This window comes from Equus caballus, chromosome 17 (genome assembly GCF_041296265.1).
Source record: "Equus caballus isolate H_3958 breed thoroughbred chromosome 17, TB-T2T, whole genome shotgun sequence".
In the NCBI taxonomy this organism is placed as follows: domain Eukaryota; kingdom Metazoa; phylum Chordata; class Mammalia; order Perissodactyla; family Equidae; genus Equus; species Equus caballus.
In genome coordinates, this window is record NC_091700.1 from 22749396 (window position 1) to 22761700 (window position 12305).

Genomic DNA, 12305 nt, shown 5'->3' on the forward strand with positions numbered 1-12305 from the left:
GAAAAACGACGTGACAAAATGAGGGTTATGTAAGATTTAAGGCGTTATGGTAGCTGATGTTTAGATATTTATCAAGTTCTCTTATGGTATTGTAACTTTTTCAACAGCTACACCATATCAGTTAATAGAATCTTTGATTAAAAAAGCTTTAAAATTATACTATTTTTGTTAGCTTTATATCAGTGTTTGGGGTCAGGAAGATTAAGAGATTTGTTCTTGGGTTTCATCAAGTTGAAGGTGGGATTATGACTTTGGATTAGACTTGAGTTTATTGTAGCATATGGTGTAGTAGCTGTAATGAGATCGTCGTGTTAACAATGTCAGCATCAGGTGTGTGAGCTTTCCGTAGAGTTCAGTGGCTTTGTATTTATTGTAAGGCTGGATTTTTAACCTAAGGGAGCAGACACTTGACAGATTTGTACACCCATAACAACGGGGATAGTGAGAGTACTGAATTAGGCAAATGTGTTACCTAGAGCGAGGTTCTGTTGACAGTGAGTTATGTGTTTCATGTAGTTACATCTCATACAGCCATGTACCGCATAACTATGTTTTGGTCAACGATGGACCGCATATACGATAGTGGTCCCATAGGGTTAGTACCATAGAGCCTAGGTGTGCAGTAGGCTGTACCATCTGGGTTTGTGTAAGTGCACTCTGTGATGCTCCCACAGCAATGAAGTCACCTAACGACACATTTCTCAGAACATATCCCCATTAAGTGACGCAAGACTGTTTTCCCTTCAAGGAATTTTTGGGGGAGATTGCTTTTAGTAATTTTTATCTTCCTGTAAAACAGATTAAGTTGTTTAGATCATTGGCTTTTGACTTTTAAACTTTTGCTTAATATCATTTTTTCAAAACTGTGGTTTAAAGTTACTCTTAGAGGGAGATAGTAAAATTCCAATCAGAAAGTTTTTCTCATTTTGAAAGTTACTTAGGCCAAGTAAGGAGCCAACATACAGTATTCTAGCACAATTATTTTCAGATATTATGGTTTTAAAATTTCTCCTTATGGTAAGTTGTTTGACCTAGATAACTTGAAACATGTGCAGCTTTATTACAATGTGGCTGCTTTTTCAAGGCCTTAGTTTTTTTTTCTATCTTCTTATTAAGCGTATTGCCTTGTGTTGTCGGAACTTTCTATTTCTTGGATTCCTATTTCTAGATTCTATTCCTATTTCTTAGATTTTGACCACGTTCTGGACACAGGTATTTGTTTTATGTTCTCTGTGGCTTTGAGGGGTAATACATGGTCTTCTGTCTATTCCAGAAATGCAGCTGTGTGCCTCAGTTACTCTTCAGAGCGTCAGAAGAACTTCCCTGGTCTTCATGTATGACTCAAATCACCTTTTGACTGGGTCATTGTGTTCACACTAAAAAATTCTTTTGTTTACTCATGACAATCATGCTACATAGGTTTCTAAGCAACATTTTTACCGTTATTATGAAACATCTTTGTCAAATAATCTCTAAATTTAAAGCATGATCAGTGGAACCAGACAGACCCAGATCTGAACCTTGGATATATCACCTGTGAGCTAAGTGACCTTGGGCAAGTTATTTAACCTCATGGATCCTCAATTTTCTCATCTCTGAAAGAGTGAAAATACCTCTCTCACAGGGTGTTTGTGAATTAAATGTGATTTTGTGTGGAAAGCATCTGGCAGGGGGTGGGTCTTAGGAAATGGAAGTTTAATTATCAGCACACAGTCACTAACTAATGTCTTCATCTTGCAGTTTTGCAATAATTCCTAATTTTATTACAGAACTTTGTGGTTTACTTGCCTTTTTCAGACCCGTAGTCTTATTTTAGCATTATAAAATTCTTATTAGGCAAAGTAGTTATTATCTTCATCTCTCAGTTAAAGAAGTCAAATCTCATAGGTTAAGTTTTAAATTATAGGTGAAACTTCATGGGTTTGAGGAAATAGGAAAATTAGGCTCGAATCCTGGCTCTACTAAAAAAGGACAAAATGTCTGCTTATGGGTGTAGTGAGAAGTAGAGATAATATGTGTAGTATGTCTGATATTTATCAGGGGATTAATAAGCCTTAGCAACAAAGTTGAGTAGATTATTTGCTAAGACTTTGTTCATTGAATCATTTAAAAGGCAATTACTGAACCCCAGGCACTAGAGGGAGAGCAGAGAACAAGAAAAACTCAGCTCATGCCGCTCACATTCTTGAGGGGTAGACTGATAACACATGACTAAATGATGTTTACAGGAGTTGTCACTGCTCTAAAGAAAATGGAGCAGGGTAGAGAATGGCCAAAGGGCGGAACTACTGTAGAACTCTTTGACGATATGACATTTGAGCAGAGACCCAAACAGTAAGGAGCCAGAGATGAGGAGCTGTAGAAGAAGGGAGGTCCAGCTGAGGTTCTCCTAGGCAGAAGGACTAGTAATAGTAAGAGCTAAGGACCTGAGGTGGAAATGTCCTAGACCTTTATGAGGAACAAAAGAAGACACCAGTGTGTCCAGAATAGAGCCTGGTAGCCCGTGGGGGGAGTTTGCTCTACTTGAAGTATTATGGGAAGCTGTTGGACAGTTTTGAAGAGGTGACAAACCAGATCTGGTTTTACATTAAAAAAATATGACTCTGATTCCTATGTGGAAAACAGGCTTTTGAGGGGTAAGAGTTGGAGGAGGAAGCGTTAGGAAGTTGCTGCAACATCCCCGTGAGGAAGGATGCCGGGGTGATCGGGGGTGGTAGCAGTCGAGGCGGGGAGAAGCGGACAGATTCAGGTTCTGTTGCGGGGTCGGGTAGAGCTGATGGGATTTCCTGACAGACCGGATGTGGGATTGAAAGATAAATCAAAATATTTGGGAAGTAATTGTGAAGGAGGATGCTGAACTGTTCCTTTTTCAGGTCAATCATTTCTTGATCCCCCCCACAATACGAAGCCAACAATCTCTTTATTTAACATGAGCACATGTTAAATGCTAGAGGTTACAGGGAAATGAGAGAGTCCTTGACTTCAAGGACCCAAAAGAAGAACTCTTTGAAAGAAGTTCAGTCAGGCTCCATAATTAAGAGGAGGAGAGAATTAAAGCCAACAGAGGGGAAAGTTCTGGCAGAGAAAGTATCCAGGCAGGAGGTGCGGTTTGAGAATGGAGGACAGGAAGCACAGTAGGTGCTGTTGGCCTTTATGAATTTGTTCCCCTGTTATCCGTGGAGTAAGGAATGAAGTTACTCTTCCTTCATCATCATCTTCATCATTATTGCCCGTTTGAACTATGTGTCTTCAAATATGATACGACTTTTTAACATTCATAAACTTATTGTTATTCTCTTTCTGTACATAGTGGCAATGATAAAAGCTTAAAGATACATGTCCTATGAAATATGCAAAAACAAAAAATTTACATAAGTAATTTATACTTCAGAAAATTAAAGTCGAGAAATATTTTCCTCATCATTAGAATTCACAGTATATAAAGTAAGTCAAGATTCCCTGCTTGGATTTCAAACTGCATTGTCTCAGCGGAGAAGGATCAAGTGTCTGTTTCGTATTCAGTGCACAGACTCCTTCTGTGTCTCCGGCTGCTCACATGCTGGGGCTGCAGCACTTCTTGCACCCTAGGCCTTAACCATGTGCGCCTTGGTCACCCTAAGATAGGCTGTTATGGGGAGAAAGGCGTCATCAGCTGTAACAGAATTTCTGTATACGTGCTGGTCAGGATGACGTTTCTAGTCGTCCCCTCAGCTCCCTGGCCTCTTAGCTATGCTCCGTCACAGTGCCCGGAAGTCCCTGGGTCCAGACTTGCCCATCTACCCAGCACACAGACTGACGTGTGCCCAACCAACCTTGATGAGGAGTCTGTTCCAACCAATGACTTCAAAGTTTATTTGTTGACTCAGTCTTTATGGTGTGAGAGGTGTGGGCCTTTTACATTGTTTATTGCCTGGAACTCTGGACCTGGTCAGAAGTGGGAGGGAGTCTGCTGAGAGATTAATGCTGGCAACGGGGAAGAGAAAGCAGAGTGGGAAAGACAAGCATAGAAATGCAACCTGCATCCCTCTTGGCAGGCATGACTCACAGGTGCGGAACCTGGGGAAGTGTGGCGGGGAGGTCCCAGCATGGGGCCTTCTGTGTCTGCTCTCTCCCATCTGTGCTTCACCTGGGGCTGGGACTGATTTCCTGGAGGCGGGGCCTGCTTTTAAACAGGGTAGGCTGTGTGTATGTGTAGAGCATGAACCTACAGGCAAGACCTTGGTGCAGTCTGAGGGCCACAATCACCCTCAGGGGTGACGTGCTGTGTAGGAGGGTATCTAACCCCCACTGCAGGGGGCTGGGAAAGGGGCTGCTCCAGGGAGTTTTGAAGGGTCAGGAAGGGTTATCCGAGTGGAGAAAGAAGCAGGAGCTGGATGTGTCAAACTGCACAGAAAAAGCCCTCAGTCCCTTCAGGATCTACAAGTGGCCCACTGAGTGTAGCCTTTGACTGACGGCTGGAGCAATAAGAGATGAGCCTGACGGGGAGATGCTTGCACCTAAGCAGCACCTTGAGCTCCTGGGTAATGAATGGAATTTAAGTAAAGCATCTCCACTTATGAAGACTGAAGTCATATGTATCAAACCATGCGCTTGAAAAGCATGTGTACTTTGTGTTTTTCTTAAGAAATATGTCTTAACAAAATAAGTTCAAATTATTTTTCCCTCCCTCTGCCAACCTACTTTGGTGTTTGAAGCTCATGTGGGTGATTTCCGTGTGTGTAAGGCTAAAAGACCAAAAACTGAATTATTTCTTTGTGGAATGTGTATTTCTGATATTGGTCTCACTAAGCACTTGGAGAGCTCTACTGTGGGTTTAGCTTTCATTTCCTCAGCTGCACAGATCCTCTGGAGTGAGTCATTTTGGGGTAAATTGAGTGGTCTTCTTATTTCTGGGGCTCTCCTTTGTTGCTTGGCTATCTCTTTGAAAATGTTCTGTGTGTTTGACTTGCTTTGCCATTGGTATGTCTGTCATCCCACTATATAGTAGTTGTCCAAGCCTTGTTGTCATTATTCAAATAAAACTAGAAACTGCCATTTCTCGAGCATGAAAATGCAAGCTGGAACTAGAGGACACGAGAACTAGCGAGACCACTGACACAGGGATGGGGTTAGGAGTCAGGGAGGTTTATAGGGGGCAGTGCCTCTGACAGAGGAAGGTGGGGATGGGGTGGGATCAGGCCAGGAGTCTTCAAGTGGCAGAAAAGAGAGAAGGAAGCAGAGCTCGGCTGGTGCCGACCCAGTGGGATCCTCTAGGACTGGACTTGGCAGGTTAGAACTTATTGGCTGGTCACCATCTTAGCAATGGCTTTGACTAATTGTAGAATTTTAAGAGATATTCTGATCTTAGGAACATCACATTTACTGATCTTCTCTTGGAGTGCCTGGTTTTTTGTATTTTGTAAGCGAATCTATTTTGTCTGTGTTTGCCTGGAGTTCAGTTTCAGAGGGGGTCCCTGAATTCTGGAGGGGTGTAGTCCCTTGATTAGTGCTCCCTCCCCTCACTGTCCCCCCTCCCCAGCAACATCTGCTACAGGTGTGTAGAACAGAGTCTGACTGTCAGCAGAGAAAAGGTAATAACAGGAAGGTCTGGAAATAGTACAAGACTCTGGTTGTGACCATCCTTGCTGCTAGTGCCTTGGCAAAGGATTTACAGAGTGGAGTATGCCACAAAAACTTAGTTGTGATTCAGTGTTGCCCGTCAGACATTATGGAGAGCTGGGGACGGTTCCGGCAGGTTTCTGTGACACTCAGTCCGTTTGTGAGTAGGGCCTTTGGTAGAATGGTGAACTCTTGCCCAGGAGCAGTATGTAATGCTTTTATTATCTGGGCCTCGAATTCCCTTATCTTCAGAGAATTATTAGTCATAAGGATGTCGTACTATTATGGATATTATACTTGGTTATATTAACTTTACAATTTCGTTTCATAGTTCATTGATGTGAAAACCCTTTCACTCAAGGGGGAAAATGATCATTTAAATGATCAGAAATTCATAGCTAAAGGAAGAGTATCAGGAAACGCCAGGCCTCTCGTCTTTCCTCTCCCCGCTGTGCAGTCGACGGCCAGGCTCTGTTCATTAATTCCTGTGATTTGCTTCTAAGATCAGCTGCTGCCCTTCTGGAGCCCCAGGCTCTCTCACCTGTAACGAGGGACACTTCCTCTGTGTGGACACCTCAGCTGACTGGTGTCTCTAGTATAGCATTTCTTATTCTATATCTGGGTAATTTTGTACATGTTTTCCCCTCTAGATTGTTTAGCTTCTTGGACCTGGTCTGTTGAAATGGTCTTTCCATTCTCTCCTCTGTGCTCTTATCTTCAGAGGCAGTGTGTATAGGGAAGCAAAACTAGGAGCTTTTGTCTTTCTTGTGTCTGGTGTGGAGGGGAGTTGAGCACAGTCCTAAAAGAGAGGGCATGCCAGGAAGGCCACATAGTAGCTGCTCTCATAGCGTATTAGTTCATGGCTTTGTCTGCTGTGTGAGATGTCCTTCTCCATCTTTAGCCTTTAGATGAAGCTCAGTTGCTGACTTTACCAATACCCTCCCCCACCCCGCTTTGGTAGAAAGCTGGCCATTGGAAGTACTAGTCTTTCTCTTAGACACTACATGCCCATAGCCCTCACTGTCTCTGCTTCCTCTCCTACAGAGGCTGAGGATAGGAAGATCAAGAAGGCACGGCCCATACTTTTCCAGGTGGAGACCTTTTCAATCAGAATGACAAACACATAAACAGAATAATTATAATATGGAAACTGCACAGACTGGACAGTTGCATATGGTTATATAGATTGCGTGAACTTGAGAAAGATGCCCCCTGGAATTATTTCCTGCCTGGCTGTATCTGGGGGTCCTGTGCATAGAGGGAGGGGCATGTAACCCAACCCGGGGATGTGTGATGAGAGAAGACTTCTCAGAGGAGAGAAACCTAAGCTATGTGTTAAGGATGAGTTGTTGGCAGGCAGAGAACACGCTAAGGGGAGGCAAGTCCAGGTGAAAGGGGACATTTCACATTCTATGCTGTGTTAGCTATTGGGCACTGATCTGCTCCCGCCGGATTACAAACTCTCTAAAGGTGGGGAGAGGGTTTTGTCTTAGGCACCGTGCACATGGAATATTCTGAACTTTGGATGAATGAATGATTTCCTGTCTGCCTCAACCTTTTTGCTTGCCTGTTTAACTTACTGATTTATTCCACATGTTCCTGTATCCAGGACACTTGAATTTCTAGGAGCTGGGACCTGGTTCTCTGGTTTAAGTACTTCATCCTGTCACCACCACCACCACACTGCCTGTGAGCCTGGAACTCAGTGGAATTCTTTTTTTTTTTTTGAGGAAGATGAGCCCTGAGCTAACTGCTGCCAATCCTCCTCTTTTTGCTGAGGAAGACTGGCCCTGAGCTAACATCTGTGCCCATCTTCTTCTACTTTACACGTGGGACGCCTGCCACAGCATGGCTTTTGCCAAGTGGTGCCATGTCCGCACCCGGAATCCAAACCGGCAAACCCCGGGCTGCCAAGAAGCGGTACATGTGCACTTAACCGCTGCGCCACCGGGCCGGCCCCTGGAGTTCTTTTTTTTAATGTGTAACTCTGGGACTATACTTTGATCTAAAGAAAAAATAAACCAAAACCTAGTAAGGATAAAAGATTCATTAGTTAACAAATATTTAGTTGTCTATTTTAGGAAGCTCCTCCCCCCAATTTTTTATACTGTGGGTCACATAAATGATTCACATAGTAAAAAATAAAAAATTCAACTTGTAGCCGTTGAGCTAGTTGTTTTCTTATTTTTTGCCCCATTTTTATTATCTCCAAAATGGGCATGCTGCTCATGTGATTGTTAGGAGAATTATATGGGTTAATACATGTAGATGCGTAGACAAGCTCAGCAGGACAGTTGTGCTTTTTATCATAATTACGTATGAGCTCTTAGTGACAGGACAAAGACCACTAATTGATCTGGCAACACTGAATTGGTGGAGCAGACCAGAGACTCAAATGTTTTCATCTGCATCTCTTTGGCATTGATCTTCCTTTTTAAAGATTTTTCCATATTTGAAACTTTCTCACTTCTCTGTCTGAGAAGAAACGTGGTACACAAAATGTCAAATCAACAAGAAAGTCAGGAAAAGCCTTCACACTGGAAAAGTATATTTTGTGTAAATGAAGTTGGGAATAAAGGCGAATGACTTGGCCTCCATGTTAACTTGTTCAAATCTGGCAGCTTGGGCCAGCCCTGTGCCCAAGTGGTTAAGTCCATGTGCTCCACTTCGGTGGCCCAGGGTTTTGCTGGTTCAGATCCTGGATGTGGACATGGCACCGCTCATCAGGCCACCCTGAGCTCAGTGGCACCCCACATAGCACAGCCAGAAGGAACTACAAGTAGAATATACAACTATGTACTGGGGGACTTTGGGAAGAAGAGGAAGTTAAAAAAAAAAAAGATTGGCAACAGATGTTAGCTCAGGTGCCAATCTTTAAAAAAAAAAAATCTGACAGCTCATGATTTTCAAGGTACATTAAGATTGTTGATGGAAGTAAAGAGTGTTAGGTTCACACGACCAGTGGTGATAAGCAAACATAACAGGCTGATCTGCATGTGAAGTCGGGATGACAGTTGAAGCAAATGAACGTACCTTTCTCTTGTATGTGACATTTGACTTCCATGTACTTTGCCTGGGAAAGATTAGAAGAAATCCCGGGAGAAACATCAAGTTGTCTTCATCTTATGCCTCTCAAAACAGGAATAGGCAAGCTAGGCTTCTGTTTATGTGAAGACTTTGTAGATTAATTTTTCTCTCCCTTTTATCTTATTTACAAGAGACCTTGGAGGGCTTGATGCTCAGCAATTCTGCACTGAAGAAGAGCTATTTCAGTAAATTTTTAAAGGGTTGTTTGGAATCCAGACAATGACATCAGGGACGTACACTAAAAAGTTTGCCTGGTTTTTTTGAGGAAGATTGGCCCTGAGCTAACGTCCCTGCCCATCTTCCTCTACTTTAATGTGGGACGCCTACCACAGCATGGCTTGCCAAGTGGTGCCATGTCTGCACCCAGGATCCGAACCAGCGAACCCTGGGCCACCGAAGCAGAACGTGTGAACCTAACCACTGCGCCACCGGGCCGGCCCCAGTTTGCCTGTGTTTTTGATCTTTAGGAGGTAGAAAGGAGAAAGGTGGGGAGAGAAGAAACCAATCTGATAAGAAACATCTTAATTTTTCTCTCTTGGGGGAAAGTTTACCCAGTCAGAGAGGGGAGGTGTCTGGGATAAGTGAGGATAAAACTGAGGGGTAAGAGGAGGTTTTGTTTTCCTGAATTGCATATTCATACTTTTCATGTCCTCTGGGAGCTGACTCGAAATCTACTGGGCCTTCCAGGGGCCCATCCTGTCAGGGCTGCAGACAGATGGCTGACGGCAAGCAGGCTGGATGTAGAGAATGGCAGATGCTGTGGTTTTGGCAGAGGGAGCCCTGGTGAGGCAGAACCAGCTAACATGAATGCCCACTGATAAAGCCAAGCCAGACCAGTCACAGACTGCAGCCACAAATGCCAGCAGGGGGACCAGGGTATCACTCTATGGACTAGAGGAGGCAGAAGGCATTTGTGCCCAAGGATCCCAACTCTTCCCCACGCCCCCATCCCCACCCTCCATTTACCCAGTGCCATTTTAAGGAGGGAAGCAAGAAGATGATGAAGTTATCTGGGAACCAAGACACCTTTATTCAAGAGAGAGTTCACAGCACTTATATGAACTTTTAAATTATAAAATTGGACTAATCTCAAAACAAAACCAGACATTTCCTTTTTTTTTCCTTCTAATTCTCTATTGGGAGGTACCTTAGGAGATGGGTCAAATTAGTTGTAAACTAAATTTAGGGAGTTACATTTTTCTCTGTCCACTTAAGACAGAATGAGAAATCTTGTGGCCATGTTCACTTGATTCATTCATTGGACACCCTTATTTGCTGCCTTCTCTGTCCCAGGCACTGGGGAAGCAGAGACATTAGCATGGGCATGGGCCCTGCCCTCATGGAGCTTATAGCTAGTGTTGGAAGACAGAAAATGAACAAACAAATTCCGTGAGGTGGTAAGCGCAATGGAAGAAATAATGTGGAATAAATAAGCCGGGGACTACTGCAGAGGTGGTGGGCCAGGAGTGCTTTTGTGGAGAAGTGATATTTAAGCTGAGGCCTGAGTGATAAGAGGGAGTTACAAAGCAAAGACTAGGGGAATAGAATTCTAGGTAGAAGGAAAGGCAGGTACCAAGTCTCTGGAGAGGGAACAGAGCTGATGGCCTTTGAGGAATGGAGAGAAGGCCACTGGGAGTGGACTTTCAAGAGCAAGGGAGAGATTGGTCGCTAATGAACTGGAGAAGTGAGCTGGCGTGAGACCACATGCGGTGGATCTGTATGCCTTGGGCCAAGGTGTTGTGGGTCTTGAAAATGCTTAGGACAGGCAAACTACAACTTCATAGAAAACTGCACCTCTCCCAGGGCTAACTGTTCAAAGACTCATCATGCACAGTGAGTCAGCAATGGGATTTTAAAGCCGGTGTCCCTAATTTGTGCCCTGTCTCGTGGTCCAAGGAGCGATGAAGAACGTCTATCCTAGCAACAGAGGGAATTGCCACGGAGAAGTCACTGGGCTTGTATTTTAAGCCTCAGTCAATCTAGCCCATATGGAAAAATCCTCTGAACTAAGTCTTTGAAACACAGCTTTGCTTTTTTGTTGTTTTAACTTTTATATATTAAATACATTTCCTTAAAAGCACATTTTGTCTTCACTTAATTTACATGATGAATTTTTATATATCTGAGGTATAAAATGGGTTTCGAGGAACAGAGGCCCAATTTGTATTGCTGTACGTATTGGAAACAAGGCTTTAAATTACTTTCAGCCATCGTGCTGGAGCCAACTAGGTTGTAAATATAGCATTACCGGTCTGTGTCTCTGCTCGCGTGCTCTTGTTCCTGGAATGCTCTGCTCTTTCTCTGCACAACCAAATCATACTCATTCTTATCAGCCTAGTTCAAATGCTTGCTTAATGAAATCACCTTGTTTTCTGGCCCTATATGAGACTGGCATTCATCTTTGTCCTCTCAATTCCCATATTTCTTGGTCTCTGGTAACATTAGTAAGCTTGAGCCTTAGACTGTGTACCTTTCCCTTCCCGCTATCAAGCAAAACGCCTTATATCTAGGAGGTGCTCAATAATTGTCTGAATGAATTCAGCACTCAACAATATTTTAAGTCATAAATAGTCCATGACCTATTACTTTCCTTCCCATTTTCTCTATCCCTGAAAAATGAGAAAAGAGAAACCAGTAAGTAGTAAGAAATCCTGACCCATCAGTGTCACTTTCCCTTTGTGTTTATTTCTTTTGAATTCTTGGGTAGAAATGGATCACAGATGCTATATTTGGAGAGATGTGGTTTGCTCAAAATGGGGTCTAGAAAAGGCCTCTAAAATGTGTCTGCCAAGGCTAGAATAATCACATTTTGCATTTGCACAGCATTTTCATTGTGTGTGTTTGATTAGGAGAAACAGTTAGCCCAAGTGCTTCCCCAGCCGCTGGACTGCTTTGTGTCTGGGTTCGGAAGGGTTATGAAACATCTTTGTAAATATAGGGTAGAGGCCAGGGTTGAACTTGAGACTCTTTTCGGAAGGGGAGTGTGTGTGTGTGTGTGTATGCGTGTGTGTGCGTGCACGCATGCCTCTTGTTATGAAGCTCCATGATGATTGCTTTGTTTTCCTGGAAATTTTTCTGGAGGCAAAGAGAAAACCACCTTTACCTACTTTTCAAGCACACAAAAAATTAGGAAAAAGACATAACCAACTTCTTAACTTATGTGATAAAAGCCTGAACACCTATGTTTGCTAGGAATTTTATGTCATGTCTTGTTGATACAGAAGAAATTGAATCTAATATTTTCTTGAGGTGCGAGTTGGGGATATAATCAGGTTGTTAACTGTGAAAGAACTTAGTTTATATGAGGGGTCAGCAAACTATGGCCTGTGGGCCAAATCTGGCCTGTGAGTGAGTAATGGTTTTTATATTTTTAAGACTTTTGTGTTTTAAAAAAATTACACAGAAGCTATATGTGGCCCAAAGCCTAAAATATTTACTACGTGACCCTTTATAGAAAAGGTTTTCCAACTCTTGATTTATATAATCAATTTCTGTTTCATGGATGAAGAAACCAAGGCTCAGATGGTAGCTGATTTGTCTTAAACTCATTGAGGCTGCCTGTTCTAGTGGAGGGAGAATTGGATTCAAGTTTCTGTAGACCTGGCTTCTAGTCCTATCTT

General features: G+C 43.0%; 1 protein-coding gene across 9 annotated transcripts in view; it reads left to right on the forward strand.

Moving 5' to 3' along the window:
• The window catches only part of ATP8A2 (ATPase phospholipid transporting 8A2), a 592801-nt gene that overhangs the window by 79174 nt on the left and 501322 nt on the right, over window positions 1-12305 (forward strand). The window contains exon 1 of one of the 9 annotated variants that reach the window (XM_070240122.1): window positions 3947-4047. The exons of the other annotated variants lie outside the window; for them this stretch is intronic. The gene's annotated coding sequence lies outside the window, so the exon portion shown is untranslated. Of the gene's footprint in view, window positions 1-3946; window positions 4048-12305 lie in introns of those variants that run through there. 9 annotated transcript variants of the gene reach the window in all.